The sequence below is a fragment of the Colius striatus genome, unplaced genomic scaffold (genome assembly GCF_028858725.1).
Source record: "Colius striatus isolate bColStr4 unplaced genomic scaffold, bColStr4.1.hap1 scaffold_35, whole genome shotgun sequence".
Classification (NCBI taxonomy): domain Eukaryota; kingdom Metazoa; phylum Chordata; class Aves; order Coliiformes; family Coliidae; genus Colius; species Colius striatus.
This window is the reverse complement of record NW_026908519.1, coordinates 2,491,245-2,514,270: the sequence shown is the minus strand read 5'-3', so window position 1 is coordinate 2,514,270 and position 23,026 is coordinate 2,491,245. Positions and strand designations below refer to the sequence as shown.

Genomic DNA, 23,026 nt, shown 5'->3' with positions numbered 1-23,026 from the left:
TCTTTAAACACCCCAACAAAAACACATATTTTCTTTCCAAACTCCACACAAACCCCCACTTTGCCCCTGAGAATTGCTCCAAAACCCCACTTTTCCTCTCAAAACTACACCCAAATCCCAATCGCTTTCCCTCACAATTACCCCAAAACCTCTTTTCATCCCTCAGAACTCCCCCAAAACCCCACTTGGTCCTTCAAGAATCACACAAAACCCCTTTTCTCCTCACATCTTCCCCAAAGTCCCTCTTTTCCCCTCAGAATTACTCCAAAATCTCACTTTTTCCATCCAAACTCCACCTAAACCCCACTTTTGCTCTCAGAAATTTACCAAAACCCTGCTCTTTCCCTCAAAACACCGCCCAAGTCCCACCTTTTCCCTCAGAAATGCCCCAAAACCTCATCTTTTCCCTCAAAACTCCACCCAAATGCCTTTTTCTCTCAGAAATGTACTCAAACCCCACTTTACATCCTCAAAACTCCTCCAAAATCCTAGATTTTCTCTCAGAATTGCACCAAAACCTCATTTTATCCCTCAGAATTCCCCCGAAACCCCACTTTTCCCGTCAAAACCCCACCAACTCCCCACTTTTTTGCATTCAAAATCCACCCAAACCCCACTTTTTCCCCTCAAAACGCTTCCCAAACTCCACTTTTGCCCTCAAGATGGCACTTTTTTACCCAGCAGTTCCCAAAAATCCCACTTTTTCCCTCAGAATGTCACCCAAAACCCACTTTTCCTCTGAAAAGACCTCCAAAACCTCGCTTTTTCACTCAGAACTCCACCAAAACACCACTATTTCCCTCAAAACTGCACCAAAACCACACTTCTTCCCCCAGAAGTTCCCCAAAACTGCACCTTTCCCCTCAAGACTCTACCAAACCCCACTTTTTCCCCTCAAAACTCCAACAAAACCCCATTTTCCCCCCTCAAAACACCACCAGACTCCACTTTTACCCTCAGAATTTCCACAAAACCCCACTTTTCCCCTCAAAACCCCACCAAAACACTTGGTTTTTTCAAAAATCCACCCAAAGAGACACCGACCGGGCGCGGGAAGCGGCTGCGCGGCGGCGGCTGCGGATGGAAGGGGCGGGGGGGTCTGGCTCACTCCGTGCCGTCCCCGGCGCCGGCGGCGCAGCCGCTATTACTCTCTCCCGTGTTTTCTTTTTCTTCCCTCGCATGCGCGATGGTGCCCAGTCTAACACGGGGTCGCGCTCCCCCACTCTCCTCTGATCATCCTGCGCCGCACCCCGGCCCGACTCCGCCCGCTCGGCATTCCCCTGCGAGTCGTCCCAGGGGTAACTCGGCGGGTTGGGCTCGAATGGGAAGCAGCTCTCCCGCGGGGGCTCTGCTCTGAAGTCCCTTCGCCTCTCTGACTTTGTAAAACTCTTGTGTAGAGAAGAACGTTTTTCTTTTTTCTCGGTATGATCCGCCTCAGCGCCGCTCCCGGCACTACTCTCGGTGCTGCTCTCGGCGCTGCTCTCGGCACCTCTCCCGGCGCTGCTCCCGGCGCTACTCTCGGCACCTCTCCCGGCACCTCTCCCGGCACCTCTCCCGGCGCTTCTCCCGGCGCTGCTCTCGGCACCTCTCCCGGCACCTCTCCCGGCGCTTCTCCCGGCGCTGCTCTCGGCACCTCTCCCGGCACTACTGTCGGTGCCTCTGCCAGTTCACTCTCTGCCCCAGGGACAGGCTCACTAAGTGGGGGGGGGAGAGGCGGGGGCTCTTTAGGCCGGCACTCTTGTTCCTCGGGAGGGGCTGATGGCTCATATGGTTCTCGTACTCCGTCCGTGCCTCCAGGGTCATTTTCTACACACGGGGTGGGGAGCATTACTTTTGAGACGATAGGAGCCAGCGGGGTGGATTGGAACCAGTCACGCTCATCGTTTTTGTTCTTACTCTGTGCTGCTGATGCGTGCTCAGCAGCCTTCTTTTCTGCCTGATGTTGCAACAACTCATTGTGCACTATCCGCCAAAACTTCCCTAACTTTTCAGCTATCTCATCGTCCTCCAGGGTAGCTTCCCACAGCAAATCCCCAAATCTACGCCATTCGCTCAATTCATGCACTGTCTGTGGATTCTGAAACACTCCCTTAGCATACCCATAAGCTAACAACCCTGGTAGGTCTTTTTGCAGATCTATACCCTTTATCTGCTGCTTCTGCAAGAATGCAGTAAATAAATCATATGCCGCTTGCCTTTCCACACCTATTTGTCAGCGCGCTGTTGCAGCCCTTCAAGGTCCAGCAGCACGTATCGGCCGGGCTCGGCTATACGGTCACCCAGGGCACGGCGTGTTCCCAATTTTCACGCTTATTGCCGTCCTTGCTGCATAGGACCCGAACCCCTTCGTCGCTCCGCCGTGGCGCCCAGTCGGTATATCACGTCCTTCGCGTATCACGTCGGGGTCACCATTTGCTGAAGATGACGGGAGACAAGCCCACCCTGCAGTGTAACAAGTCTCAACTTTATTTTGCAAAGATACAACTCTTTTATAGATACAATAATCAGGCTCATACATATTGCAAAAGCTCAGCTCATCATTGGTTCCCAGTTAGGTGCAAACCTCGCCCTTGTTTCAACATACTCCAGATACGTGTGGCTGCTTAACCCAAACTAAGCTCCTGCTTTCTCATCCTGTTCTCATACAGCTCTCTTGCTCTCACGGCCTTGAGCAGGAGTCCAATATCTTATCGCTTAATGCTTACTGCCTAACCAGCTGTATTCTATCATGTCCTCTTTTCTCTAGCCAAGTCTCCACAAAACTCCCCACATAGGTGGGATCTGCCTTCCTGCTTTCTTGTAGCTCCCATATGCAGTGCTGTAACTTAACAGACACATGTATTTTTTCAATGGGAGATGAGGAGACAAAGAGTGTGGTATTGAAGATAGCTCCCACAGGAAAGCAGCTGCAAATGTGACACCGTGCTGGCTGATAGACTGCATGGGGACCTTCTTACTACTGTAGCTGGGGTCTGCCTTCCTGCTTTCTTGTAGCTCCCATACTCAGTGGTATAACTTAATCGACAACATGTATTTTTTCAATGGGAGCTGAGCAGTCCAAATGAGTGGGACTGAAGATAGCTCCCACAGGAAAGCAGCTGCAAATGGGACACAGTGCTGGCTGATAGTCTACAATGGGACCTACGTACAACTGTAGCTGGGGTCTGCCTTCCTGCTTTCTAGTAGCTCTCATACGCAGTGGTATAACTTCTACCGACAGTTTGTATTTTTTCAATGGGAGTTGAGGTTAATTATGGACGGATAAAGTTGTGATGGACCGGCTTGCACCTCCTTGTCCACATCCATAGCAAGCTTGAGCAAGGGGAAAACCGAAACAGCAGATTGGAACAGAAACAAGGTCAAAGCAAGAAGATAGGACAGGACATTAAACCAAGCGTTGTTAGAGGACTGAATATAGCATTCAATTTAGCATTGTATGATTGACTGTACTTGACTAATAAATGGTAACATATGTAACTAACAATAATATAAAGGTAACTAAACGTAAGGTAAGCATAACCATAGTGTGAGAGAAAACTAACTGAAGGCCGAACAGATGGGGTGATATTTTAGACACAATAAGGCTGATGTTTTATGCACAATAAGGATGGTGTTTAAACACAGTGAGGTTGGTGTTTAAGTTGTTACCAAAATGAAACTTTGAGGCCTTATGCATAGTGCGTGATGCTTAGTATTAACTATTTGCCATGAATTGTGGCACGTACAAAGCATTTGGAAAAGGTATAGAAGTGGTGATGATGTGACAATAAATTGGAGCTGATGCACATCAGATTGGTGTCTGGTCACTCCCGTTTCACGCAACAAAGAAGAACCCCTGCACAAAGAAAAAGAAACCCTGCAGAACAGGCTGCCCAGAGGGCTTGTGGAGTCTCCTTCCTTGGAGGATTTCAGCACAAGCCTGGACACTTTCTTGTGCGACCTGATCTAGGTGAACTGAATTCTGGGGGAGAGGGTTGCTCTAGATGATCTCTAATGGTCCCTTCCAACCCCTACCACTCTAGGATTCTATGATGTCACACAGTCTAGATGCAGTACCCAGATGTGCTGTGATGTCACAGAGCACTGTTGAGGCATCCAGAGGTGATGTGATGTTATAGAGAACTGTTGCCATGCCCATGTGTGCTGTGATGTCACAGAGTCTCATTTCAGTGCCCAGATACTATGTGAAATCTCAGAGCACTGTGTGTCCAGTGTCCAGACGTCCTGTGATGTCACAGAGCACTATTGCAGTGCCCAGATGTGCTGTCATATCACACAGCCCTGCTGCAAAGCCCAGATGTGCTGTTGCGTTACATAGTCCTATTGCAGTGCACACGTCTTATGATGTCACAGAGTACTGTTGCCTTTCCCAGATGTGCTGTGATGTCACAGAGCACTGTTGCACTGCCTAGTACTAGGACGTCGCAGAACCCCACGGCAGTGTCTGGATGTGATGTGATGTCAAACACTCTTGTTGCAGTGCCCAGATTTTCTGTGATGTCCTACAGCCCCGTTCCAGTGCCTAGATATGCTATGATGTCATGGAGCAGTGTAGCACTGCCCAGATGTGCTGTGATGCGACACACACCACACATCCTCTGCAATGCCCACATGTACTGCTGTGCCACACAGTACTGTTGTAATGCCTAGATGTTCTCTGATTTCACACACCCCCTTGTCATGCCCAGATGTGCTGTGATGTCACACGGCCCTGTTGCAGGGCTCAGATGTGCTATGATGTCACAGAGCACTGTTGCAGTGCCCAGATGTGCTGTGATGTCACAGAGTACCACTGCAGTTCCCACTTGTGCTGTGATCTCACAGGCACTGTAGCAATGTCCTCTTGTGATAGGATGTTTCAGAGCACTGTTGCAGTGCCCACGTCTGCTGTGATGACAGAGTCTCGTTTCAGTGTGTCCAGTGCCCAGACGTCCTGTGATGTCACAGAGCACTATTGGAGTGCCCAGATGTGCTGTAAGGTCACACAGCCCTGCTGCAAAGCCCAGATGTGCTGTTGTGTTACACAGTCCTGTTGCACTGTGCACATGTTCTGTGATGTCACAGAGCACTGCTGCCTTTCCCAGATGTGCTGTGATGTCACAGAGCACCGTGCCAGTGCCTAGTGATGCTGTTATATATCACAGCAGTGATTGAGTGCTCAGATGTCTTGTAATGTCACAGAGCACTGTAGCAGTGTGCAGTTGAGATAAGATGTTATAGAGCACTGTTGCAGTGCCCAGATGTGCTGTGATGTCAGAGAGTCCTGTTTCAGTGCCCAGATATGATGTGAAGCCTTAGAGCACTGCTACAGTGCCCAGACGTCCTGTGATGTCACACAGCACTGTTGCTGTGCCCAAAGGTGATGTGACGTCACAGAATACTGCCGCAGTGTCCGGATGTGATGTGATGTCACAGAGCCCCATTCCAGTGCCTAGATAAGCAATGATGTCACAGAGCAGTGTAGTGGTGCCCAGATGTGCTGTGATGCAATACACACAGCACAACCTCTGCAATGCCCACATCTCCTGCAGTGTCACACAGCCATGTTGCAGTACCTAGTTGTGCTGTGATGTCACAGAGCACTGTTGCAGTGACAACGTCTGCTGTGATGCCACAGAAACCCGTTTCAGTGCCCAGATATGATGTGAAGTCTTAGAGCACTGCTACAGTGCCCAAAAGTGCTGTCATGTCACACAGCGCCGCTGCAAAGCCCAGATGGGCTGTTGTATTACACACTTCTGTTGCAGTGCACACCTGTGCTGTGATGTCACAGAGCACTGTTGCAGTGTTCAGATGTGCTGTGATGTCAAACGTCCGCGGAAGAGGAAGACGGAGCACTGGAACAGGTTGCCCACAGGGCTTGTGGAGTCTCCTTCCTTGGAGGATTTCAGCATAAGCCTGGACACGTTCCTGTGTGACCTGATCTAGGTGAACTTGATTCTGGAGGAGGGGGTTGGTCTAGATGATCTCTGATGGTCCGTTCCAACCCCTACCATTCTAGGATTCTATGATGTCACACAGCCTGGATGCAGTACCCACATGTGCTGTTATGTCACAGAGCACTGTTAGAGTGTCCAGAGGTGATGTGATGTTATAGAGCACTTTTGCCGTGCCCACGTCTGCTGTGATGTCACAGAGTCTCTCTGCAATTGCCACATGTGTGGCAATGTCACTGAACCCCATTGCAGTGCCCACGTGTGCTGTGATGTCCCCATGTAGTCTATCAGCCAGCACTGTGTCACATTTGCAGCTGCTTTCCTGAGGGAACTATCTCCATTCCCACTCACTGGGACTCCTCAGCTCCCATTGAAAAAATACATGGTATCGGTTAAGCTCTACCACTGCGTATGGGAGCTACAAGAAAGCAGGAAGGCAGACTCCATCTATAGTGGTAAGTAGCTCCCATTGTAGTCTATCATCTTGCACTGTGGCACATTTGCAGCTGCTTTCCTGTGGGACTTATCTCCAATCCCCTGCACTTGGGCTGCTCAGTTCCCATTGAAAACACACAGGCTGCCAGTAGAAGTTATGCCACTGCGTGTGGACACTACAAGAAAGCAGGTACACAGACCCCAACTACAGTGGTAAGTAGGTGTGGTAGTTTGAGCCTGGCTGGATGCCAGGTGCCCACCACACCACTCTGTCCCCCACCTCCTCAGCAAGCCAGGAAAGGAGAGAAAAATAAGATGGGAGTCTCGTGGGTTGAGATAAAAGCAGTTTAATAAAGAAGCAGCAAAGCCGCGCGCGGGAAGCAAAGCAGAAGCAGATAAAGCTGTTCCTCTCTACTTCCCATCAGCAGCGATGTCCGGCCACCTCCCGAGATGCAGGGCTGCGGTACGCGTAGCGGTTGCTTTGGGAAGGCCAGAAATGCATCTCGCCTCCCCTTCCTGCTCCTCTCCCCCAGTTTATATTCCTGAGCTGATGTCATAGGGTATGGAACATCTCCTTGGTCAGCCTGGGTCAGCTGTCCTGGCCATGGCCCGTGCCAAGATCATGCCCACCCACAGCTATTGGTGAAGGTGGGGGAAGGAGTGCTGGAGGGACAGCCCTGATGCTGTGCGAGCGGTAGTCATAATATTGATGTCAACAGTAAGCACAGCACTGCAGGAGCGGCTGTGGAAAATCACTACCATCCCAGACCCACTACAGACAGTCACAGGAATGCAGACATATTACAAACACTATTGTTTCTGTGTTCAAACGAAACACACAGTCAGTAATATCAATCATGAAAACATCTCCTTAATTGTAGCATTCTTTTTTCATAAAGTGTATGGTCAAAAAACCTTGTAAACTCTTACAAGGGCTCCAAGTTTGCTGCATGTCCAATATGTTCATGTGGCTGCACAGCTTCTGAAGTTGTGTTCTATGTTCTGCATTGTCAGTTCCCAGACCTGTAGGCAAAACCTCAGATTGAACGTCGTATTCGTTAACTGACATCTTCAAGTCTGGAAGCCTGGTAACCCGGACCTTGGATGACAAAACACATCAAGTTGAAAACATAACTCATCAGTAGTCTCTCTCTAACTCTAAGCTGCTCTAAGTGAAACTTTAAACATGTACGTTTATTGATACCTGTAAGTAATTGGTTTTCTCCCAATGTCCCAACAGGCACGTTCCCATGTTTAATTCTTCTCCAGATATTGCCATCTTTTTCATCATAATAGTGTCGTAAGGAACTCGTAGTTAACTCCATGGAACACAACCAAGAGAGAAACCAAGTAAACAATCTGAGCCCTGATTACACAAGTTACATCTGAAATACACACCACACAGAATAACTTCCTAGACCAAAACATAGAAGAAAACTTCTGGGGGGACACAGTTAGAAAAACTCTAAACGATAGCATGGCAATCAGAAAAAGGCTGAGATGTGCCATATAGAAAAGGAAGCTGCTAAAGAGAATTACTTCCAGGAATTCCCCGTTTCCACTTTATTTTTCATCTGAAATGGACTGAATGCTCAGATGGAAAACAGCATCACACATTCCAAAACACTAACTAACTGTACTCTTGGACAGGACCAACAGGCACAAGAGGCACGTCACGATCCTGAGATGGAGGGGTGGCCTTTCTGATGAACTTGTCCAGACAATAACCAACTCTTTAAGCAAAACTCACCTCTAAGTCAATCTCCTACCAACAATGTTTTGGGAGAATAGGAGAATGCTGAGAGGAAACACTCACTGCATGGAGGGCTGTTACCTTCTAGTCAGTCTTATCCAGAAGAATATTTGCCAGTGCCTTTATTACAGGCCAGGGAACTGACAGAACAATACAAACATGGCACTGACTGTAATATTTTCATTTCAGGAAAACCTGAAGAGTTGACTCTGAGAAAACCAATAATTAAAACAATTTCATCCCATGCCTGAGATTATTGCCATGAGAAGTTATCTCAGTTTACCACAGAATGGCTGTGGCTGGAATGGCCCTCTGGAGATAATTTCATCCAAACTCCCTGCTCAAGCAGGGACACCTAGAATCATGTGCCCAGGACCACATCCTGGTTGCTTCTGCTTATTTCCAAGGACAGAGACTCTACAGTCTCTGAGAAACCTGTTCCAGGGGTCAGACGCCACCACAGTCAATTATCCAACAGTATTACCTGAATACCGTGTGGAATCAAATTGAACTTGGAACGCACAGAAGCAAAGAAAAGAACAGGTGCTCTTGGTAAAGGAGTTTAGATACAAATATTTTGTAATGCTGCAATTCTATACCTCCCATTGGGTCAGTCCCAGTTGTGTTTCCCAAGGTCAGTACTACTTTTGCTTTGTGTAGTTCTCCTTTAACTGTTTGATGAATAGAATTAGTTACCTAAGGAAAAAAAGTCACTGCACTTGAGGTGAATTCCAACATAACTTTACAATAACTGTAATGAAACAAATCTTCCAAGCTTAAACATGACACGAGTATTAAACAAATAAAACCAGATTTTGTTACTCATTAAGGAAGGAGCTTCCTGAATGGGACAGTACTCAAACAGTTTCATTTACAGAGGCTACCCTTCCCCTGTTGAATCCCCACAGATGCAAAAGCAGCAATAACGTTTTCTGGAAGAAGATACTGAATTCAGAAGAATTGAAGAAAAAAAATCCCATAAATCTCACTTGATTTTGCAGGAAAACAAACCAAGAAAGCTGACTTCTCAGAATCTGGCCAATAGTAGATATTTCTTGTCAATACTAATGAGGAGTTAAATTTGAAAGCTAAGTTTGCAGTTCATTACTGCTTTCTTACAGAAAATAACACACAAAGAGAAATAAAAGAACATACCATTGAAAATCTGATAAATATTACCTTTGGGTTCCACTCAAGTTCATTACCAAAGGGTTTCACTCTACAAATTCCCCAGCCTGAGGTGGCAGACACTGAAACTTGGCAGGTGAGTGAAGCAGCTGGTAACTTTGGACTTGACATGTTCTGCCTTCATCTATATAGTTAATTTTGACACTACAGAACATATTTTCCTTCTCTTTTGGGGAAATATCTAGCACCTGAGCCCTTCAGAGTTGGAGAGGAAACAAAGAATTATTATAGTTGTAAAGTTTCTTCACCTCCTTGTGTCTAAAAAAGATTAAACTTTCACAGCACAATGTTCAGTGGTGTGTATGTGGAGCCATTCTGGCTTCCCTTCAGCACAGGCAGCATGGGAGAGCTTTTAAAGAACAATTTGTACAGCAGAGATTTTTTTGCTAGTTTTCATGGTGGGTTAACTTTAACTTAGCAGTAAAAGTTCTAAACTACTTTGTATTAAAAAGTGCACATGAATAATTTAAACCAAAACAAATCCACATTTTTACCTGAGAACAACTGTTTTCTGACATAAACCATGAAATGCCAGCTTCTCCACATTTTTAACAGCAATCTTATTACCAGGTTCCTTAAAATACCCATTAATTCCTTCAGCAAGCATTGTATGTTGGTCCTTCTGCTGATCTACTCTTCGACCAAAGTAGTTTGTTGCATTTACAACGTGCAGAGGCAGAATCTGAAAGCATAAAATACGTTATAAAAAAGATAACTGATGGTTTCTTAAGTTAATGAGACGTTTTCATGTTGAAGGTGACCTACCTCTTTCCAGCCTAAAGAGATGACAAATACTGCTGTACACATGCATTTCAGAAGATGATGACCTCTTATTACTCCAAAGATTATGAATAATCCTGAATGAATGAATCCTTATGAATGGTAACTGTCCATAGCCCAGTCCAGACTGGACACAAGTTTATAGAGCAAGATCAATAGGTCTTGGTGGTGTTCCACTTAAATGAACACTAGTGAACTACAGTATTACCTGTCAAGCTACTAACCACTAAGGCATTTCACATCATCCAAGCTTAATTTTAAGTGTTCTCCAACCTTACAATGAGATTTAGAAGAACTGACTGGGGAAGCGTGACGCCTTCCCTCTTTTTGCACGGAAAATGCTTGACATAAGCTACCAAGAACACCAATTCACAAAATGCTGGGTGCATTTCATCCAAAGGCTCATGCTAGGCACAAGTACTGAGATACAGCTGAGTGTATGAGGCCAGACAGAAAAGAAGACCAGAAAGGTAATTTCCACTTACTAAAACCCTAAAACTCTCACAATGCAACTAGAGATTCTTAAAGGAAAGCAACATGATACCGAGTTCTAAACAAAAGAGACACTGAACACTTATCCAATTGACAACTGATTTGTAAGGCATATATCCAGGCTCTGCAGTCAGCAGAAGCAGAACTAGATGAGGAAAGAGGCCACAACTGCTGTCTTGAGTGCACAAAAGGGAAGTACAAGTTTATAACAGGAGTATTATGAAATCTGTCCAGGTTTCAAGCACTCAAACTGTATCTATAGGTTATCAACGAGTTTCAACTACCAGCTGCCAACAAAAGCTTATTTATTAGGCAGAAATGGAGTGACACCAAGGAATCTGCCCAGTTTTTATTCTCTATTCTCACTACCTATGATTTTTGGGAATGGGGAACACCCATTGATTGCATGACTTGAGCACACCTGAATTCTAGCTAAAGACAGGACAGGAAGAAAGTGTAAGCAGCTCATCCAAAAAGGAAAGCACCCAGCAGTTCTCAGATCCAAGTACTAACCTTGAAAGGAAGCACCAGTGTCTACACACCTGCCCTCAGCAATCATTATCCAAGGTGGAGATGAGACAGACTCTACAGTACTGCTGTACAGGAAGACTCTCTAGTAAAGTAGGGACTGAAAAGCCAAGTGAAGGGAGTTTTGACATACAAATTATTACTGAGATGTGAAGAGCCACTATAGCAAAGTCAAACCAGTAACCAGGAAGGTTTCATGACTATTTAACTACTAAAAATGGCAGTCTGAATGTAACAGGATTCTATCAAAACTGTTTTCAAAACCACAATGACACCTTAGTAGGAAGCAACTGCTCCATCTAGAAGAGAGAATTTATATCCCATGTCTATGGACAGTGCAAATAGAGAAAATATTTGGTGCAATTGACAAGGCCAGAATATACTCATTTTTCAGGAAGTCTGCATCAACGTGACAGAGAAGGAAAAATCCTCCCTTCAACTCTTGTGAAACAGGCATGATCTTCCACTGCAACGTTTCTTCACTCCAGAGGATTGTGTTTGCTCTACTACAAAAATAATGACATTTACAGGACCTTTAATCTTTGCCTATTTTGGTTTATGTTCTAAATTGATAGAGGAAAGGAATAAACAGAACAAATGCCCTCTTCCCATAGAACATGAGGCTCCAATGCAGGAGAAAATCTAAGGTAAACTCAGAACCACCTACAAAACAATTTTAGGTCAAGCTGAAGATTAAGGGAAAATCTGACACACACCTAAGCAACGGAGAAACTAAAGAAGCTAAAAATCTCCCAAATACCCAAGAGATGTGGGATATGTACTACATTAACATGAAGGTAATTTGCTAAGGAGGTATTTAAGATGTGTTCCTGGTACACCAAAGCAAGGGAAAAAGCAATAACTGTAACTTACCATCAGATATCCAGGTGTTTGTGTCACTGTATCTGGGATATGCTGGGGCACGTCTATTTGTAAATTAACTTGATGACGATCCAGACACACTGTTCTGTTTCTACATATTTAAAAACTGGTTTTAGAACAAAGCCCTTTTACTTGTAAACTATTTTTGATGTGGCTTACAACATCTTTTAACACTAACATTTCATCAGCCCTCAGTATTCAATTTCTGTTTCAAGTAGCACCAATGACTGGAGATTAGACAGAAGTGGCCACAAAGCTCTTGTTGGAAAAGTTTATACAATAAAACCAAAAACCACCAGGAAACTAGTTTCAGAATAAAACAAATACTAACACTGAATTTTGTGTTACTTGCAACAAGGGTCATCCACACGAGAAGGAATATATGAGGGCTTCATCCAAGGCCCTGTTAGAATCCAGTTAGACACAGCTCAGACAAGTCATCTACTTACCTAATCTGGAGGGACAGAAGACAACAGAGGAGAGAGCAAAGCATAAGCCTTGGGCAATTTTGGGCTAGAATACTAATCAAAAAAGAGCCTGAAGTTCCCTCAAGAACACTTGGGCAGGAATGATAATGAATTATGATATCCTGTCAGGCTACATGAGATTGGTCTCCAGAAATGTTGGTATTTTGATTTTCGTAGCAGTATCTAAGAAGAGTGAAACTGATGCAAAAGTAACCACAAGAAAAAGAGTCATGAGCAAAAAATGGTTTCATGAAAGTATCCAACAGGAAAATTGAGCAAGAAAACAGAAGCAGCCATCATTGAGGCATATACCACCTTCCTACACCAGTATGGGTGGTAAGAAAGCTTGGCAATTCCTTACCTGCAAGCCCCAAATGTTTTAAGATGGGTACACAGTGGCTTTGACAATTTCTGGTATTCTTCATCTTTTAGCACCTTGGCAGTCAAACCAGGCAGTTCTGGGGGAACTTCAGCTTCTGCCTGCTGCAAATAGCGGAGGATCCCAAGTGCATCACACTCGTTGTTTTCTCTTAACAGAACGACTGACTGTGCCTTTGTGATCTCTTGGTCTACAGAAGAATCCTAAAACAAATACACACGTATTTTTAACAGCTTCTGTGTATCCACTACTTTGTGATCAAATGCACTATTAACCTGGTAACGGTTTGTCAAACCTTTATCGCATTACAGAAGTTGTCAGGCATGCTGTGTACACGATGAGCAAAGATTCTTGGAGAGGAAAACTGAAATGTGTCACACAAGTGGCATCTGTAGCTTCCAAAGACTGCATGCATTCAGCTGTTAAAGCTAAGCACACGGTTTATACACACTTGTAAGTGTACTACTCGAAGCATGTGAAGTGTGACATCACTTTAACAGTGGCTGTTTCCATCTCTCCATCCACTGATTTAAGCATTAAGAAAAAAGGTCCTTCCCAAACCACTTTGTCATGGTTTGCCATGACAGCCTTTTCTGGTGAGGGGGAAGGGGCTGTAAAGATGGCTCCTGGAAGAAGCTGCTCGCAGCTCTCCCCAGCTCTGAGCCAGACCCACTGCTGGGGCTGAGCCAATGAGACACCTCCACCATCACTTTTTAAGAGAAGCCTGAAGAGGAGGGTTCTTCCTCCATTCTTCTTTCTTCTGCCCTTTCTTCTTCTGGCTGGTGGTGGTGCAAGGAGTAGGAACAGTGAGAGAAACAACCATGCAGACTCCAAGGTCAGTGATGAAAGAGAGGAGGAGGTGTGCTGGAGCAGAGACCCCCCTGCATTCTATGGAGAGAACTGGGGAAGCTGAGGTTTGTTTGCATTTCTTTAAAGACCCTACAGCAGCGGTAGAGACTCATTTTGCTAAAGCTGGCCCCAGTCCAGGGGCAGCGATTCACTTCATTAATGGCCCCGAGCCAGGGGCAGTGATTTCCTTCTTTATCACTATGGCCAGAGCAGGCCGTGTCCCGAAGGAGGGACCCAATATCCACAGCTGTAACTGTGGGGAGGAACCATATTGGGATTTATCAAAATGAGACAGAACATAGTTCAAAATGTCATCATGAATGCATTCTGTGTCAGACATTCCTGTCAGCCTTTCTTCTAGCTGGCAGAAGGGCAGGGTTTGGGCTATTTTTAGCAGAAGTAGTTAAATTACAAATTCACAAACCTCCTTTATTCTTAGAAGTCAAGATATTTTAGTTTGTTATATCTTAATAATTAAAAACCCCACCTACCTGTGTAAAATGATGCTCACCCGATGAACCATTTCTGCCTCATCTCCTGAATTAGTGAATGTCAGCACCTTCTGAAGATTACTGTGGGTAAAAGCCAGTATTTTGAGTAACACAGCAGTTCTTTCACTGTCCATACAAGGCTGTACAACCTAAAGGTGGATACAAACCAGAGGGCTGGTAATTCATGTAATCTAGACATGCTTTACTGTGTATTAGGACAAAACTAAAAACCGCAAAACAGGCCTTTCAATGCTTCAAACAGAAGCTTTTAACACCATATCACCTCTTCAATGCAGATGGTACAGGCCCGAGGAACTGTGCACCAAGCTGGAGACAAATGGATGTGCAGCAACACACAGTGAAAGGTCCAAAAGTTTCATAGAAGCAGAAACATCTTGTCTTACTTGGAGCTGTGTGAGCCATTTTCAGTGGTCCCTTATAGCCTCAGTGAGTCTATGTTTCTGTGATATAATGCAGTAGAAAATGAATTACAATGTTTTAAAAATTAAACCAGACATTTCCATTTCACTATGTAACAGCCCCTTAAAAATCAAGCTTCATCGAGTATCAAAGTGATATGACATTAACCACTTGTTAGATATTACTTGATAAATAAGTTACAGACTGCCACACTCATGCAGTCCATCTCTGTCAATGTCTAAGCAGATGGCCTAAATAACCTGGGAAGCATCATGAAGATACTCTAAGATTACATCAGATGCACCCATTCTCAACATGCACTACCTTTTGGATCATTCATTGACATTTGCACCTTAGAACACAAAACCTGCAGTACTCTAATATATACATCCTCCACTCCTGTTTCTCAAGGTTTGTAGCAACTGCTCAACTGCAAAAGTGTAAGAATTAGTGGAATATACAAGAAAGGATTATTTCCCTGACATGAGATGGCAACTACATCACATCCTTGAGCTATTGGTGGCCAACAGTAAGATTCAGTGGAGTTAGGGCCTAAAACTTTTTTCCAAGTAAGTTCCTACAGAAAGAGAAATAAAGAGTTCTACCTGAAAATCGTGTGCTTGAAACACCAACAAGGCAACACAAAGCACTGAGCAATTTAAAAGCCTTTGACCCACTGCATAATACATTTCCTTAACACACAATATGATAAGAGTTCTTCTGGGATGAGGAGTTAAATTCTTACATCTAATTCAAATGCCATCATTTGTAGCAGTGGTTGATAGATCAGATGAAACTGTACAATTCTACAGTCTCTCTGAAGCATAATTTACTCAACCGTATGAACAACCTCCTACACATTCCTCAATCAAAATTAGCTACTATAGTATTTAGTATCTGAAAGTTAAGGTATGATACTAGCCTTAAAAACACTAAATGTAATGTAATACATTAGCATTACCCTTCCCCGATCTTCAAGAAGTGGTGCTGTTTCCAGAATTGATGGTGGCTTCATTTTCTTGCCAAGAAAGACAAAGTTTCTTTCTTCAAGATTTTGAAAACTCTGAAACCATACGAAATAGATGACAAAGGCAATACTTAGTAGATGGGTTTGAGCTTACATCCAACTTAAAAACTATTTTTTTTGAGAAGAATTAGCCAAAGAAACGTAAACACAAATGAAGTACAACTCACACACACGTCACACAGAACAGAGCTGAGACTCCTACTGTCCCCTGACTTGGCCATTGCCTCTGTTTCTTGCTTTTTTTCTTTTTGTCTCTTCCCCTGCATTTTTTTTTGCCCTTCATATTTTCACAGAGGCATCATCAACTTTGCTGGCTTGCTGACCTTTGGTCTGGTCTTGTTGCTGATGTGGCTGGATTCAGTCCCTGATGTCCCTCCACAGAGTCCCTCCACAAAGACCACTCTTGTAGCCTCAACACTACCCACACCTTCCACATATATGACACACGTTTGCAGAGGTTTAAATGGAAGTTATATCCTGGAATTACCTGTTGCTCATTTTCAGTTCTATGTGTGTTCAAAGGATCAGAATTTAAGCACTGCTGAAGCCTGAAATCAAAAAGGACCATTTTGGATGTAAATTTTACTATTAGGTTTTAGGTATCTGAAAATAACCCACAGGTTTTTTTAACCAAGACAATTGGTGGGTTCCTCAACTTCAGAAGAAAATCAGATGGGACTGCTGGAAAAAGGTGTCTTAAAGTTGCAAAAACATGAAACAATGTATCTTTGCAACAGTTAAAACTTAAATTAAAAACACCCCTCAGCTTGTTTACATATGCAGCAAGTGATTTGCAGCATCATAAAAGCCTTGCACAAGTCAACTCAGTCAGATTTCATTCAGCTTGAAAACTTTATCAATCACACGAAGAATAAAAGAAGGCAACTGAATATGCTGAGTGTGCAGAAACGTACTGCCTCATCACAGCCTTGTTTTCAAGCTACTCTTTAGAAAGAATTGCTATTTTTACTGTGGTCTGGATAAGTATCAGCAGCTTCTAATGGCCTCCTTCCCCAATACCATGTGCACACATCTTGTTTTACCTTCTGCCCTTTTAACTTTCCAAGAAGAGTAACTGGAAACATACTACAGCTCCTAATTATCTGGCTACACAATTGTTTCAAATATGTAACATACTGTACCATACCTGTCTGTGTGAACTGCTGGATTTTCCTTGAAAGGCAATCCTGGGATTGTTTTGACAATCTATCAAGAAAAGACAAACCCTTTTCTGGCAGTAAAATACTGTTTAAGAGCACCATTTGAGAAAAAAAAGATTACTGAGCTCAAGGTGGTTTTCTTACCTAACCGAATTTTCTTCATTAAGAATCAAGCATGCAACAAGAACATCAACCACACAGGAGAATCAGTTCATGTTCACAGCTCAAGCTATAGCTTCTGGCAGCTCTTTCTTTGAAGAATCTGCCCCTGTATTCCCCCAACAACTACCAAAAGCTGGCCACACAAAACCACTACACATCTTCACAGCACTAGAGCAAGTGAGTACAAAAGGAGACACAACCTGTTCAAAGTCCATCGTTGCAATCTAAAAGACCAAAACCACCAGAACCACAAACTTGAAGGACAACGTTCTCTTTTAACTAGATCAAGAGTTAGTCCCAGATTTGTTACATAAAAGGACGTGATAGCTGACTACAGTATTCCTAATCTGCCTTACAGATGCTTAACTTAATTCATTCTGACATTTGAATAGAAAATCTAACACTTACAGATGTGGTAGTTTCGCTGTCATCTGTGTTGGAGCTTTGTCATGTCTTTTCAAGAACAGAACCAGATACAGCAAGATCTAGAAAGACAATTTTAAATGATGCAGAAACATGTTTGTGATTATCTGAATCTATGAAAGGCCAGTCTTTTTACAGTTGGTTGCAACTGACTTCTTTCTCTGCTTGTCTCATTTTCTAATGGCAAAAAGAACAACCAAAAGACAGTTGTATTTACATAAAGATATGCAAATGAACCGAGGGAACAAGGACAGAGGATCTTTATAGTGATTCAAGTCTGTTTTAAACAAGACAACTCACAGAAAACATTCAAGTTACCTCTGTGTAGAGAAATCCCTCTAAACTCAAATCAAACAGTAAGGTATCACTGATCAATGCTACAAGTTATTTCAACAGTATCTAATGCTTTTCAGCATATCAACAAATGACCCTGCAACTCACCCTTTGTCTTATCAAGCACAAAATGCTTTAGAATATTCCTGCATCTGCTGATTTGATTGCTCTTTGTAAAGTCTGATACATAGGCAGTGTTTGTTAGGATACCATTTGTTCCACTTGTTGGACTCCAACTGATACAGTAGTTCAATATATCCAGGTAAAGACAGACGATGCACTGCATGAATGATTGCTGCCAACACACACGGTTCCCACTTGTTTCAGGATCTGTTGATACCTTCTGCTGGAGCAGCACTGTCCTCAAATCAAGTGCAGGATTAACAACTTTCATTGGAAGAGAGTCAAGATTTAATGATGTTTGGGTCTCCTGATAATCTGCTGAACTCACTGCATTCTCTTCAGCTTGCTCAAAATGAGCAAAGCTGCTTAAGACGAGATCATCATTAATGCATACCTAAAAAACCCAAGTATTTGACTGACCAGAATCAACAAGCAAGTCACCATCACATACTGCTTTAGAATTTATTTGAAGCTGTAAACAACAGGAAGACATATGCAGTATGTACAAATGCTTTCTGAAGAGTACTCATTCCAGGGCAGGAAAGTTGGTCATATCTTCCTCTATGTTCTCCAAACAGGTGTTACTTACCAGTTTCATTCTTTTGCCTAAAATTCTGTGCTCAGTTTTCTATGAGCTTTAAACATTTTTAGAAAAACTATCTTAGTTTTGTGTCCCTTTGATTCAGAGTGCATCCAAACCTGGCAGGAAAAAACAATATTCAACTTCAAAGTTCTTACTGGCTCAGAGAGAAGTGACACTTGCCAACTGTGACTCTGAACAGAGAAGGTATTCAAATTAAGATGTAATCCAAGTTATTGTCTACAGTGAAGACCACAGCTCTAATGTTAAAAGTCTTGGTAAAATACTCCAAATGGCAGCAGTTTTCAAACACATTTCTTTTTGTCTACTAGGCAGCTGCTTAAGTCTGACAGTAGCTGCAGCAGAGATTTAGCAGGAGTTACGCACTTTGGTAAGTGCAACGAGCTTTCTTCCTTTCTCCCAACTGTTTGGGAATTCAGCCTTATGCACATATGAACTTGTATTTATTTTCATAACACCATGCAACTGCCTTCTTGAAATATCTTTAAGTGTATCACAAAGAAGGACAAGAGTACAGTAAATTCACATAGTTGTTCATCTGAAGTACTTGGGGGACTTCATTTGCTTGTCCATACCTTCCAAAGTGGTTCACAAGTTTCCACCTCACAGAATTCATTCCAAAGTTCACAAACAACAGATTTAGAAAATAAATCTTCTAGTAAGTTAATGATTTCATTTCTACTGTATATGGCAAATTACAAAATTCACTTGCAAATAACACTTTTCGGTCTTAAATTTGTCACAAAGTTATAACTTCTACAGCACAGTGCACAAAGAGGTTTGTAGAGATAAAAATATCTTACCTTTTCACCTTTTATTGTCACAGAAAGGAAAACATCAGATGTGGTATCTTCTACAGCACATACTTTGGCTGTCATCTGGGTAGTAGCAAAACTGAGTGATGGTGTTTCAATGACGCAGCTGCCTGTTCTTTCCTGCTCTTCTCCAGCCCAGTGTTTCCTCACTAACCCAGCACCTGGAAGAGCAAACAATGGGTGTTTTAAAAGTCTCCCTCTCACTGTAGTGGTGACAAGTTTCTGTTGATCTCCTGGGGACTTTACTTTGGCTTTGGTTTGACATTTTGGCCACCTGGACTTGAGAGTTCTCCCTCCCTTTTCCACCCCCCTTTTCACATTTGTTGCCTGGGATTCTCCCTTTACAGTTCTTGCTGGACATTTATCCAGACTCTGTGCTCTGCACTTGAAACAACCAGCAGATGATTTCTGATGGTACCTGAGGCTCTCTGCACTGGCCTGATGCAAAGGCAATTTGCATCAAAACTCCTCCAAAATCCTTTTCTTTCTCTCACAATAGCACCAAAACCTCATTTTATCCCTCACAACTTCCCCAAACCCCACTTTTTCCCCTCAAAACGCTTCCAAAACTCCACTTTTTCCCTCAAGATGGCACTTTTTTACCCAGCAGTTCCCAAAAATCCCACTTTCTCCCTCAGAATAGCACCCAAAACCCACTTTTCCTCTGAAAATACCTCCAAAACCTCACTTTTTCATTCAGAAGTCCACCAAAACACCACTTCTTCCCCTCAAAACACCACCAAAACACTTGTTTTTCCACAAATCCACACAAACCCTACTTTTTCCCTCAAAACTCCACCCAAATTCCACCTTTTCCCCTCAGAATTGCACCAAAGCCTCATTTGATCCCACAACTCCACTGCTGTTGGCCCTCAGAAATCTACTCCATTCCCACTTTGCCTCTCAAAACTTCCAAACTACACTTTTCCCTGCAAAGCTGCACCAAAACCCACTTTTTCTCCTAAAACTCCAACAAAACCTCACTTTTGCTCTCAGAAGTGTCCTGTTTTAGGCCCATCAGGGAACAAAGACGATGATTAGCCCCTAGTACCCAAGTGGCTGAGAATTGCTCAAGGGCAGGGAGAGCTTAATTGCCGCTGAAGGTTCAGGACAAAGCAGACCAGGCCACTCGGTTTGGGGAAGAAAACAGAAAAAAACCCCCACAATTTAATGCAACATCAACTAAAACATACCCCCAAAAACCCAAAACATAACCAAAATGAAACAACACAGAGCAATACATCAATGAAGAGTCCAACCAGCCTTTTGAAGAACACCTTCTTGCCACCCCTCCCCTCTTCCCGGGCTCAGAGCCCTGATCCCGGGGTTTTTACCTTGTCCCCCCCTGAACGGTTCGGGAGGGCAGGCAGTGGGGGTCTCAGTTAGTCTGTTCCCGATAGCTTCTGCCGTTTGTCCCTCCTCAGGACGGGTGAACTCCACACCAGCCCTCCCTGCGAGTCCGTGGGGTAACTCACACGCATGGCAGCCCTGCACGGGCTGCTCCGATGCCCACTGACTCCAAAGGCTGCAGCTCGTCTCTGCCTCTCGTGTGGGGCTGCTCTGCGGCGTGCAGGCTCTCCAGCACGGCCTGGGCCATGGCCCCTCCCCACACAGTCCCTCTCCCGTCCGGGCTCACTCACACGGAGCTGCTGGGAACTCTCGCTCCTGCCATGGATCTCCAGAGGCTGCAGGGGCACAGCCGCATTCTCGCCACGGCTTGCAGAGGGGTCTCTGGTCTGTTGCTTCTCCTTCCTTCCTCCTTCTCTGGCTGAAGGGTCCGCGTGGTCGCCTCCATCTCGTGTCACTCTTACACCTCCTGCCTCGCATTTCACATTCCCGTCCCCTAAATAGTGCTGGCAGAGGCGCCAGATTGGCCCAGCCGGGCCGGAGGTGGGTGTGAACCCAGGAGCCGGGGGAGAGTCCGCAAACTCTTTCTCGGGTCTTCACTGCAACCCGCTCCCCCTGTTACTAAGCCAAAAGCTGCTCCTTGCTAAACCAGAACATTAGCAAAACAATTATCTCAAACTATCAGCAGTGTATCAGAATCGGCTAGCCTTGGGTTATCTACTGGCAGCAGAAGGAGGCGTGTGTGGAAAACTGAATACATCTGAATGTTGTATAGAAATTGATGATCATGGGGATACAATTACAAAGATAGCAGATGAAATTAAACGAGTCGCACATGCACCGGTACAACGATGGGACTCAATTTTGAAAAATGACTGGTGGGATAATTTATTTGGCGGTGTTTGGTGAAAGAAATTAGGATTTATGATACTGTGTTCAATATTAAGCTCATTGTTTTTACCTTGTATGATCCTGTGTTTGATTAGACTGATCCACTCTATAATTCAAGGTATGCAAATTACTGCTATGCCCATAGATCCTGAGAAAGCAACAAGCGGTAAAACCAACCCTTTGATGATATTAAAATTGAAGGAAGATCCAAAATTTATATCGATCAAACAACTATTCACTCAGTTAGAGGCTAAAACACGAATCAATAGTATCAAAAAGAAAATGAGGATTGTGAAATGTGTTCCCTTGATTCGTGTCAATGTGTCAAAATATCGTTCTGTCCCCCCAAAGCAGCAATTTGTTCTCTCAGAGGATCATTTTATGCCTCTGAGATTTTTACCTCCCTCGGACGAGCTGAATTGGACCGAAAGCAGCGATCTCCCCCCAAAAGAGCGCTTTTATCCCTCATAACGTCACTTTTCCCCACACAAAGTGGCTTTTCACACACACAAAGCCTCGCACGAGCTGAATTTGTCCAAAAGCAGCCATTTTCCCACTAAACGAAAGTCTTTCCCCTCAGAATGGTGCCTCAAAGGACATTTCTTTCCCCTGAAGCGAACTTAATTTGCTCCAAAGGAGCGATTCCGCACCCCCCCCCCCCCCGAAATAAAAAACCAGGAGGTTTGTTTCTATCCCAATGCCTTTTTTCCCCAAATATCATTCTTTCCCCCCAAAGTAGCAATTTGTCCTCTCAGAGGATCATTTCATGCCTCGGAGGATCCTTTTTTCCCCCTCAAAGCAGTGGGTTTTTTGCCTCCTAAAAGCACCAAGAGTCCCATAGAGTGGGGGGTTATTTCCCGTCTCAGATGCCCACAAGGGTCCGTTTTGGGTGGAACTGGGCTGGAGGAAGGCGGCAGCGTGCCGTGCCGGCTGAGAGCAGCTTGTTGCCCACGAGCAACGGGGACAAGTGGCCGCCGCCGCCGCCGGGCTGGCGCGGAGCGGAGCGGAACGTCGCGGGCGCTCAGCGAAGAGCAGCAAAACGCTCCAACACAACACAACACAACACAACACAACACCCCCCGACCCGCTTCAAACTCCTTCTGGCGTTACACACAACAAGGTGGGGGTGCACTGTTCCCCGAGGCACTACAATACCGGGACGATGCGCCGAGCGAGCAAGCTCCGGATGCAACTCCCAAGCCCAAAAATCCCTTTAATATAACATCCTCTCATCGAGGACCTGTCAGATATTAAACTGATAACAACAGACACTACCCTCGATCTCAACCAAAAGACTGACAAGCGATGCCCACCGCCCCACACACGCCCTGACAACACCCCGCAAAGACGCTCTCAGATCACGGCCGCTCCCGCCCGCCCCGCGACACGCACCCCGCTCCTTGCCCCGCTCCCTCCCCGCACGCTGCCGCCAGCCTCTACCCACACCGACCCCCGGGCCCCGCCGCCTCCCTCCGCCACACGCACTCGCGGCAGCGCCTTCGCTCCGGACAACGCTCTTAGCATGTCCCCGCCCCCAAGGACGC

At 44.7% G+C, this 23,026-nt stretch overlaps 1 non-coding gene across 1 annotated transcript; it reads right to left on the bottom strand.

Annotated features, from left to right (window-relative positions):
• Positions 1-22,603: 22,603 nt before the first annotated feature.
• On the bottom strand, positions 22,604-22,789 carry LOC133629282 (U2 spliceosomal RNA). The gene has a single exon (XR_009820995.1). It is a non-coding gene; the product is annotated as a U2 spliceosomal RNA (small nuclear RNA).
• Positions 22,790-23,026: the final 237 nt, after the last annotated feature.